At 42.2% G+C, this 12,014-nt stretch overlaps 1 long non-coding RNA gene across 1 annotated transcript; it reads right to left on the bottom strand.

The window, feature by feature from the left end:
- Positions 1–612: 612 nt before the first annotated feature.
- On the bottom strand, positions 613–4,993 carry LOC145423987 (uncharacterized). The gene is made up of 3 exons (XR_013904931.1): positions 2,427–4,993; positions 1,349–1,469; positions 613–1,264 (listed from the first exon to the last, which is right to left on the bottom strand). It is a non-coding gene; the product is annotated as an uncharacterized LOC145423987 (long non-coding RNA).
- Positions 4,994–12,014: the final 7,021 nt, after the last annotated feature.

Here is a 12,014-nt window from a genome sequence, read left to right as displayed (position 1 = left end):
ATGCAGGACTGTCCCTGGGGGGGTCGGCTCATTCAGGAGGTTAATCAATGTTTACATGTTCAATAAACATGTTAAGTGTGTAAATTTGCCCTTTTCTCTCGAGTCTGTTTGCTCATGAAATGAACTTTGATTCGTTTACATTAAAAATGATGTTTAATGGTGATTAATCCAAATTAATCCACAGTAACCCTGTGATGAGTCTGATTAAACATTTTCATTAACAGCAGTAATATAGATTATATATTATTATATATTAGTGCACACTTAGCTTTTAGTATATATGTTTGTTACAAAGTTGTATTTACAGCAGAGAAGCTGAGTTAAAGACTGAAAACTATTCAAAGTCTCTTTGAATTGAAGCGTTTAACATTCTTTGTGTTTATTCTGCATTGACTTCATTATATGGTGTAAACGTCTGTTACAGGCTTAAATATAAAGTTGGAAAATGTAACTGCAGCTATTGATCAAGTAATTGTGATTAATCAGGACTAATGACAGAAGATTGTGTCATTAATTAGTCATTTTTAATCTACTGACAGCACTAGTGTTCACTCTGGTGCCTCCAACTGTTTTACGCCCTTTCAACACCTTCGTGGTCAAAAGTGTACACGCACAAAATCTACAATAAAACCCTCACGCAGCAATAGGACAGACACACAATCCATTTATCTCTGTGTCTCAAACACACACACGTGTATTCAAAGCCTCGATTTGTTCATATTTCATCTGTTGTGTTTTTATCTTCAGCGTTTTCAGTGTTGCTGCATTTACACCAAAAATGTTTCCATTGATGAATCAGATTGATTTGAATGTGTTTCATCCATACAAATCCCTCCCTGGTGGTCACATGACTCTATAACATAACAGGAGTCATGTGACAAGAGTTTCATGCTGTAAAATGTCAAAATGGTTGAATGTGGTGGAGTAAAAATGTGAGATGTCAGCTACTTTTCTTCAATATGAAATGTTTGCAGGGCCTGACAGGAAGTGGACGGACGCTCTGATCACTTCCTGTTTGCTGAAGTGGGTTTTCAGTTGTTTAGAAACCAAAGGCTTGTTTTAAAAGACAGTTTAAATGGGACTGAGGGAACGACGTGTTTGTAGTTTATATCCAACAACATCAAGCAGTTTAATCAAAGAGTTCATGTTGCTAACAGCTCACCTCTCTGCAGCAGACACAGGCTGGGATTTAAATTTAATGAGACGATCTTCAGACCAGTCACTCTGTAAGGACACAGAGCTGGGTGGAGGTCCAGGCTGGTTCCTGTGAATAATGATGCAGCAGTGATGTGAGTGCTGAGCTGTGACATGGAGAAGAGTCATGGACAGTTAGAGATGGTCATCTCACCTCTGAGCTTTGGTCTGGCTCTCATGTTCCCCACACAGAGTGCTTTTAGAGGGAGGGACTCCCTCCTCTCTGTCCTCACACTGATCCATGCTGCTCAATTCAGCTCACACACACTTTCTACCTGCAGAGGAAACACAAATCATTCATGTGCACATCAGCTGAAATCCTCCTTTCATCATGTGTGCTGTCCAAATATCAGCTGCTTCTTTCCTGCTTCATCTCAGTGTCAGCTGGATGCAGTCAGACAGCAGTGTGAGGCAGAGGAAGCTGCCATCAGCTGCTCTGCTATCAGTCCACTAGATGGAGCCTGAAGCACACACGATGCATTCACTGACACACACTGATTCACTGTGACTGGAAGCTTCAGTCAGTCCAACACGTGTGAACAACATTTTAAACCTTTCAGCTGATCCAGGATTCAAAGAGGATCAGCAGAGTTAAAGCTTCACACTAATTCTTGCTGCTGAGTTTGCAGAGAACTGCACACACACTGATTCACTGCTAATGAGAAGCTTCTTCCATCCAGTAATTCATCATCCATCAGCTCTGCTGCTGCTCTCAGTCCTGGACTCTGATCACACACTAAAAGCAGCTTTTTAACTCGTGTCTGTAAGAACTGTTAGCGTTAGCTTAGCGTTAGCTTAGCTTTAGCATGCTGTGTGCTAGCTTAGCGTCAGAGCTCTGCAGGTGTCTCGTGTGTAAATATTAATCACAGTGACAGTAAAGGAGGTAAAGGGCTGTGACGTCATCACGTACGCTGCGTCCTCTGTGGGCTCTGAGTGAACTCAAAGTACAAACTACAAGTACACAAACACGAACGTAGCTCAGAGTGGCGGACACACTCGGCCTCGTTGGTCCAGCTGTGAGTCCGTTACCGTGAACTATGGAGCGGCAGATTTGTGCTGAACTAAGCTGCACACAGCTGATGTTAGCCAGGAAACATTACACACTGACTTTAATGGAGAGACCGGAAATACAAACACACACAGTTTGTTGTGTGAAGAAATCAAACACGAGCTGAACAAACAGTAAAGTTCCTAAAGACAAACTGTTAAAGGAGGAAACAAAGCAAACTTACAGTTTCTTCACACCAACAACAAGCTCCACTCCACACCTGGACACTAAACACGGACACACAGGTGAGCTGCTTCCTGGAAGGAGGCGGGGCTCCACCTGAAACTCAGCACAGGTGGGAGGGGCTCAGCTCTGTGTGTGCTGATGTGTTAACTTTAAAAATATGCCGTCTGACTGCTCAGACTGAGTCAGAGTAAAGTTCACATGCTGACGTGTGGAGACATGAAACCTTGTTGTAGCTGCAGGTGTGAACACACTGATCCCAGATCAGCTCTGCTGTATTTGTAACATGAACATTTCTGCTGCAAAGCTTCAAATGTTCAGCATGTTTCTCTGTTTCCAGTCTATAGATCCAGTCACACTTTCTACCTTCACCTGTGCAGTAAAGACTGAGAGCAGAGCTGAAAGCAAGCGTCCAATCAGTGAGCAGCATCAACACCTGAGCTTCATTCAGACTCTGTTATTGAAGATGTTGTTGGTACAAAGTTCATCTGCTGCTCACATGAATCCATGAAAGATTTATTTCACTGAATGTTTCTTCAAAGCTCATTTCAACCTGTTGAAGTCATGAATGAAAGTGCAGACTGAGAGTGGATCACATGATGTTTGAGGTGTGTCATGTGACATGTTCAGTATTGTCACACATGTCTAGATTGTCCCTGATATCATAACTGCTCAAACACTGATGATTATATTTGAAGAATTATTCCTGATGGCAGCAAAGTTTGAATGGAGCTCTCTGTCTGTGCTGATTTGTCGCCCTCTGGAGGTCAAAGCACAAACTGCATGATGTCACTGTAACCACCACAGTGACAGGAAGTGTTTTTATGACTGAAACACTGAAATGATGCTAACGGCTGTCGTTAGGCTCACTGACAGCAGTGCTGATGTGTTCATGTCAAACACTGGCTCAGGTCAGACTCCTTCATCCTTCTCCAGCGTGAGGCCGCCCTCAGACCCACAGGAGCTCTGACCTTTGACCTCCTGACCCTAACCATTTTAGTCTTGTTGCATCTTTAAATGCAAATCCATCCAAACTGTAGCCGAGCAAAAGAAGCTGGAAGTTGTTCTATGAATGATGTTGTTGAAGGAGCTTGGAAAGAAAAGCGTCTGGACTTCTTTAAGTTGCTTGAAGAGGGACATGGACGTCTTAACGCCCACTCACATCCTGGGACATTTGATCACAGGAAATCACATGATAGCGTGGGGCTAGATCTCACAATGGGTTCACCCAAAACCTTGGCTGATTGAGACCCACACCCGTTTTCACACCGTGGCTCGTGTGATTAGGTAGAGGATCAACAGGGGCTCCGTGTCCCTGAATTTAAACTGAATCTAAACACACCGTGCACAATGCCAAGTTAGATAAGGGTTAAAAGAACAAGATAAGAATAAATAAAAAGATAAAATAAGGATAAAAAATAACTTAAAAAAATAAAATAAAAAGATAAATAACTGCAAATAAGTACAAATAAGTAACTGAAGACACGTGTGGTCTGCAGATGTCGATGTACATGGATGTACATGGAGTTTAATGTGCAAAATGAACTTAGTGTGCAAAGTGACCTGATGTGCAAACTGCAGTTTGAGGTCGGTCAGCTGTTCAGGAGTCTGATAGCAGTGGGGAAGATGGAGTTGTTGAGTCTGGATGTTCTACATTTCACACTTCTGAACCTTCGTCTCGAGGGCAGAGGTGTGTCTCTCCTCTGGACTCTGTGATGGTAGCTGCTCTGCAGAGAGGGCAGCGGGGTCCTGATGATCTTCTCCACAGTTGTTATCACTCTCTGCAGGCGTTTGCAGTTTGCAGTAGTGCTGCCGTACCATGCAGTGATGCAGCTGTCAGGCTGCTCTCCACAGTGCAGCTGTAGAACCTGCTGAGGATCTTGGCCAACATACCAAATTTCCTCAGCCTCCTCAGGAAATACAGCAGCTGCTGAGCCTTCTTGACCAGCTGTGTGAGTTTGAGTCCCTCACTGACTCAAACTCCTTCAGTGACACTTGCAGCCTTGCAGATTAGTTTGCTGATCCTGATGCATCTCTGGAGCTGATGCTGTCCCCCAGCAGACAACAACAACATAGATGCTCTCACTAGTCCACTTTACCCTCTAATCACATCTCTGACATCTGCAGGTTGCTCCATAGAGACTCTTGTGCAATGCCAGGTGTTTGTGTTTGTCTGTAGGTACACATTAGATATGACCATAGACGCACACACACAAGTGAACACAGCAGCACAGATGGTTTCCACCTGCTTCCCTCTTTCTTCACACAACTGTGAGGATGATGAAGAGGTTTCAGGACGAGGTGGTCAGCAAGCACAGGATAAAGCAGGGCCATGAAACTCTCTGGTGCAGCAGATGTTTAATCAGACTCAGCTTTAGGCTTCTTTTCCCACCTGGCAGCAAAGTAACAGCTTCACTAATGTGAACAGTCACAATGTTAAACGTTTCTATATCTTCATATATTTTTATCTGTTGATGCTGCAGAATAAAGTCTGTTAACAGAGTGCAGGATGTGTAGAGCAGGTCCAGCTCTCCCTTTACTGTGTCCACTTTCATCAGCCCCTGTGAAGTGACACAGAGTGCAGGATGTGTAGAGCAGGTCACACACAACAGTGGGTGTGCAAGAAACAGCTCGTGTGACGTGAGCTGACGTAAAAACAGTGATGTTAGCTTGATTCTCTTGGCTAAAACTATTTTAAAAAGAGGGTCAATCATGCAAATCTGCCAATAGAAGCCAAAGTTACAGCCCCTCAGAGTTTAAAGAGAAAAGGCCCGTTTCCAACACTCGGTTGTGCAAAGGGAAACAGGCCCACAGTGCCTGAGTGTGTGGGTAATTCTTCAAATAATATTCAAAAGCAAACATTTTTAAGCATGTAAATAAAATTCAATCATTTCTGCTCTTCAATACCTAAGAAATGAAAACTGGCAGATGGTCCCAAAATGTGAAACGCCTGGCTATCTGTGCATTTAGTGCTGCAAGTTTTCACTGTTTACCTTCAGAAGCATAAATCTCTGCACAGATAATGTTCATATGTGGATTCCTGGTTTTCTGCAGTTAATTGTGACCCAAAGCGTATTTTTAAAGTGGTTCCAGGCAATAAAGCCTAAAAATAAATACATCTACTTCCTTTTTCTGTGTTCCAGCCTCAGTGACTCTGACACAGTGCTGTAATATTTACACCTCTGATGAAAGCAGAGTTTGTAGTTGCAGAGAAATACTCGACTCATTTTGGGCATTTACGAGCAGGAACCTCAGAAAGCCCCTCGCTGCTTCACTGGTTAAGAAGCAAAGCAAACATTAGTTCACAGTGATGTTAATTAAGGCCCAAAGTTTAGGAACGAACGTCAGCACTTCACTAATGAATGTAATGCTGATTCATGTGCTTGTTTTGTAATGTGCATGTTGTGCGTTGCTATTTCCCATATTCTTTGGCACTGATAGATGAAGAGTCTCAGGCAGGACCGAGGCTGCCAGCTGCTGACAGTGAGCAGGGAGAGAGCAGCAGAAGCTGGGCAAGAGCAGGGCACCTTCAGCCCCCTTCATCAGTCAGAAATCATTTGGGTGTCTGTGTGAAATGTCTGGTTTTTAAAATCTTTTTGTAGACATATTTATTAAATGTTTAACAATTATATAGAAGAAAGACAATGTAAAGAACAAAACATGACAAAACAAAAATGAGTTGAAGTTATGAACTGTTTCTGAGAGACAAATAACACCAGGATCCTTTTTGTGTAGCTGACAGCTGGTAACTGTGCAGGGGCGGGTCTAGCAAAGTGTTGCCAGGGGGCAGGTAGGGCATTAACAGGGAGAGGGGGGCACAAAGACATACTTTTCTTTCTTGTTCTCATTTAAAATGTCTCACTTTTAATAAATAATTATCTGAATCTTACAACAAACGTTTTCATCTGATGTAAAATGTATAGAAATCCATTATTGTACATAGTCATTTTTTAGGGTCCCATCATAATTTCTTCAGAAGTAAGTACTGCATATGATGCCAGTGTTTCCCACATTTTCTAGATTCTGCACCAGTACTGTGTGTAAAATGCATCAAAAAGTCCGTTTGATTCTTTCTCAGCTGTCTTTCTGTCTCCTTTCATTTTTTAAAGGTTGCCATGTTAGAAAACATATTTTGCCCTGCCGTGCTGTTTATTGATGTGGCAAATGAAAGGTTTATGAAAACATATCTAAATCTGTCATCAGTAATCAGCAATGATCATGTCTCACCTCTAGTCTCTGTCTTAATGTCAGGTTTCCACCGTGTGTTGTAGATGTTCAGGAGGTTAACTCGACCAACAGTCTACTTCCTGTTTAGAATAGCAGGACAGGGAGGATGGTGCAGGTTTAAGTTTATTAGACTGATGCATGTATACCAACAAGACAGCGTCCATCACTGTGACAACAGCGTTTGTTTTCATTCAAAGGCTTCATGGTTTTTCCTTTAATACCTGGGGGGCCGGTCTCCAGTCAAAATGCCCGGGACCATTTTTTGTCCCAGTCCAGCCCTGGTGTCAGATCTGCATGCAGTGTCAATGAGACGATCAACAACAGATCAGACAAAACACTCAGGCGGACACTCCTCTGTAGAAGGAAACATGGAAAGTGTGAGGTAATCAGTGCACAACATCACTTTGTATTTCAGGCTGTTTTTATATAGAACTTCAGCACCAATGTAAAAGTTCTGGTTTTAGGAAGATGAAGAACATTTTCAGGAAGGATGCCGTCTGCAAGCAGAGCTGCTTGAACCTCAGCGCTGAGGTCCAGACTACTTCCTGTGAAGCCACGTGATGTAAATCTGCTGCTGTAACTTCACAGTTTACTGAAGCTAAATGCAACGTTACCATATAATCTGTTTTCAACAAAGGTTTCACTCCGTCCGGTGTTGATGGAATGATTCAGGCCGTACTCGTCAGGCTTCCCGTCGACCACACGCATTTCAGTCACAAACCCGTGACTGACAACAAGGGAAACAGCAGAAGAAAAGATGTGAAAAATACTGGATGATGATGATGGAGGATTAACCGCGGTGGCTAAACTGTTTCCTGTCTTTGTGGGCGTACTCACAGGGAAGTTTCCAGGCACGTCAGTCTTGGTGGCTAAAGTCTCCATTTTCCAACATGTATCGCTACAGGTGCAAAGACACAACATTAATCATCAGTGTAAATATTTTAATGCTGTCCAAACGGTGTTTGCTTTGTCTGTCCTCTCGCACTCACAGAGGAAACGAGGACGCCACCTTCAACCCATCTTCAGTTGGCTCAACCATGGCCGGACTTCCTGTTGGCTTTGTGACAGCAAACCACTTGAAATGAGAGCAAACTGCAGTCAAGCACCACTTACAGCAACCTGTGGACACGCAAATGGAAAGCACTGAGAATCATACAGAAGCATAAGAGCTGTTTATTGTAACACGTGTGTGTGTGTGTGTGTGTGTGTGTGTGTGCACATTAATAATACACTGATGTATGTTAGTTTGATTTATGCTATATCTGAGAAAACAACTGCAGAATTTTACATCAAAGTTTCCAAAGCTGATGTTTTGTTGTTCACTCTGTTTTATATTCATATAGTTTGTTGTTTTTAAATCAGTGGACAAAATAAATATTATCACACAAAATCCAGGGTGAAACATAACCAAATAACCTAAATGGTGAAGTCATTATAGAAGTACATGTTGCAAAGGTCAGCCTCCTGTATAGACGGCTAAACTGTCTGGGGGGCCCTGCCTGTCCTCGTTGGATAAGCTCCACCCCTTTTCCATAAGACGGAGACATTTGTATGAAAATAGATGGGCAGTAAAATAAAAAATAAAAAATATTATGGATGACTCTGTAAATCAAAGTCGGCCTGAGGCAGAAGCAGAAACCATGAGGAGCACAGCACCACTCCCAGAAGGGCACGAAGTGAAGCCATAGCTGCTGAAGAGTGAAGACGTGATGATGGAGGAGATCACAGATGAAGATCTGCTGCCTGCTGACTCTTTATATAGAAGAGTGAGACTATCTCCCCACCAGCAGCTGCACTTATACAAACCCCAGGTGCTGGGATGGCTTTGAACATGTGACATTTTCTGCAAACACACGGACAGTTTCATAAGCACAAAGATTATTCCTGCAGCGGCAGAATCGTATCCACTGTGTGAGAGGTGAACGTCAGACAGTTCTTAGAAAATGTAGTTTCTCTTTAAGCTTTTAACGTCTCTTTTACCCCCATTTGTCTAAAACTACTTGACAGCCCTTCATGTCAGAGGTTTATTACCTGTGCAGGATGGAGCACATGGTCTCAGTCAGGCTGGACACGATCACTCCTACAGGAAGTAAATGTGATTTTATTTCACCTGTGAAATGATGAAAAACAGCAGAATAGCTCACGCTAACAAACGGGTGTTGAAATGTTTCATTTTCTGCTGTTTCACAGGTCAAAAAGGGCGTCGAAGCAAACTGAAGCTGAGCTGCTGCTGCTGTTGTAGTGCAGCATCTGCTGTGTGCTTCATCAGAGAACCTTCTGTACACAGCAGACAGAGGCTGCTGCCACTGAAGTCCATCTGCTAGAGAGCTTTAAACACTGGTTATTGAAGTGGCTTTGATGATACTGATACACAGTCTTTGCTGCTGTCACAGGACAGGGATCCACCAGGGAGTAGTTGTCAGGATAAAGAGCCTTCGCTTCTCTAAATATAAACTGGATACTTGTAGGAAACTTTGGGAAGCAGCATTTTTCCTCATATCGTCTAAACTGAAGTTAGCTCAGGTGCTTCTTCCATACTTGCTCTGCAGAAAGCCAAAGAGTTTGGAGCTCTGCAAACATTTGCAGCACAGCTGGATGTTTGTAACTTTGGTCACCTCTGTATCATCCCTCAGATTCTTTCTGCACAGCTTTGAAACCACGACAGCACGAGTGATGCTGAGGAGACGTCCAGTTTAAACAGACCTTTATTCCTGGAACACAAACACATGAAGTGATGCTGCTAAAGAAGAACATTTAATCGCACTAATGAATCAAGCATCTGTATGTCTGTCAGTCTGTCAACAGTTCCTCTGATCGACTTCAGACTTGGTGGGTATTTTGTTTTTGCAGCGGTCAAAGTCGATCAGCGTGTTGCTTTGTCTGCTGTAAATCTGCCTGTACAAAGGGAAACATGCATGTTTTAGATGCAAACTCACAACATGGCTGCATTTTTGTGATTATGTGTATTTTATATTGATTTATTCTATTATGTTTTGTATATGAATCTTTACAAGTGTGTCGATACAAAGGCTTGATTAAAACAAAGGTCTCAGCTGTGCTGTTAGGGATGCTCTCATATTTGTTTCAAATGTAATAAATCAAAGGATTTTAGGCTTTTCATCCTTTTTATTTGTTTGGTTCTAACAGCAGCTGGATAAAAACATGCAGGTGATGAATATAATTGTGTGATATTATGAGCATTGTGAATAAAGAAAGAGCAGAGATAGTAAAAAGGAAACAGGTGATGGACGTGAGATTTTCAGAACAAAAGCTCCTCAGTGAGACGATCACCTGGACACAAGGTCAGGCAGCTGGGACTCATCTAGAGAGCAAAATGGAAAAGTGATCTGTGCAGAACATCACTGTTGATTGCAGTTATTTACATCAGACTTCTTCTCTGAGATAAGAGCACCATTTGTGGGAAAGATGACAGTATTTCCAGGCTGGATGCTGTTTGCAGGGAGAACTGAATGAAAGTCTCCTGCACCTCAGCGCTGAGGTCCACACCTGTGAACACAGATGAGGTCAATCTGCTGCAGCACGTAGAGCTTTACTGATCAGCAGGTTCAAAGGATTCAGCAGAGCGTAGAGTCAGAGCTAAATGCCACATCACCATAGAGTTTGTTAACAACAGCTTTCTTTGCCCTTTGTCTCGATGGACTGAATCAGGGATACTCGTCATACTTCACCTCAACCACGTCACTGAGAGACCCCAGCCTGACACAGCAGCAGAGATGATGAAAGCAGAAACAGCAAACAGATGCTTCAGTTGTGTTTCTCTCTGTGTGTGCGCTCACGCCCACTTGTGTGTGTGAACTTTCCACGTACCTCAGCTTGTTTCTCCAACATGAGCCATCAGGGCTGAAAAACATCACTAACACATGAATTCTTTCTCTTTTTGTTATCACCTGTGATCATGTGTCTCATGTTTCTGTCATTCACCAGTTCTTGTAGAGTTACGTGTAACTAGACTTCTGTGGGACGTAAATGATTGTTTTGTATGCAGATCTGTACAAAGGATGTAAACACTTGATTACAAAGGAGATCTCAGCTGTGTTGTTGTGGATGGACTTCAACGTATTTGTTAAAAAAGAGAATAAAGCAAAGTGTTTTAGCTGTTTGGGAGTTTTTGTTTGATTCGATTCAGTTTTATTTCTATGGAGTCAAATAATAAGAAAGGCTCTAGAACAGCCCTGAGTTTGTCCAGGTGACTCCTCTGAAGAACAAAGACAAAGAGGAAGAAGGGGATTCGTTTTCAAGTCTTGTTTCTTTCAAAATAAAAGCTGAAATGTTTTGGAAGCATGATAATATTTCAGCCAGGATGCCGTCTCCAAGGAGACCTGCACCTCAGCGCTGAGCTCCACATCACGCCCTGTGAAAGCACAGATATAAATCTGCTGCAGTGAGAAGAACTTTACCCAACACAAGTGTAGAAGTAGACATTTGACTTTACCTACAACCTGTTAACAACAAAGCTTTCATTGCCTCTGTTGTTGATGTCATGTAGGACTAATCATACTTCACATCAGCCATGCACACGTCAGAGGATCTCCAGGCTTTCAGTAATAAAGCCAAGCAGATGATGTGAACATAGCAATAGTAAAACATGCATCATAATCAGCTGTACAGTGGGGCAAAAAAGTATTTAGTCAGCCACCGATTGTGCAAGTTCCCCCACTTAAAATGATGACAGAGGTCAGTAATTTGCACCAGAGGTACACTTCAACTGTGAGAGACAGAATGTGAAAAAAAAATCCATGAATTCACATGGTAGGATTTGGTATGAATTTATTCGTAAATCAGGGTGGAAAATAAGTATTTAAGTTTATTACTCTGTATCACACATGAGTGCCCGAGGGAGGCGGGGCTGACTGGGGAGACACAGGAAACAGAGAGACAGGGCTGACTCGACATGAAACGATGAAACGTGGGACACGGGAACAGAAACTAAACACAGGCTGAAATGAACACTGAGGGAGGGAGAACTAAGATTACTGAGAGCCTGATAAATAAGAAGAACAAAAACCAAGAAAAACAAGAGTCAAAGAAAACCAAAAACACAAAGCATTGGGCCAGGACCCACTGCTGTGACATTTATATGTGATAAAAACATTAAAAACTGCTCAGATGTTGAAATCTTTCTACGTATACTTTAGGTTCAGCTCTCCAGCCTGGCATTTGGTTAAGCATGATTCAAACATTTGATTTTGTTTAACTGGTTTTAATTATAGTTACTTTTTGTGAACATTTGTTGCAGCATTTAAAAATACATCATTTATTTTCAAACTTTTATTTGATTTAGAGCATCATATTTGACCAACGTAAATGTTTTAATTTCATATAAAATAACTGAAACAGTGAA

Source organism: Astatotilapia calliptera, chromosome 3, assembly GCF_964374335.1.
Source record: "Astatotilapia calliptera chromosome 3, fAstCal68.1, whole genome shotgun sequence".
In the NCBI taxonomy this organism is placed as follows: Eukaryota; Metazoa; Chordata; class Actinopteri; order Cichliformes; family Cichlidae; genus Astatotilapia; species Astatotilapia calliptera.
This window is presented reverse-complemented; position numbering and strand designations above follow the sequence as displayed.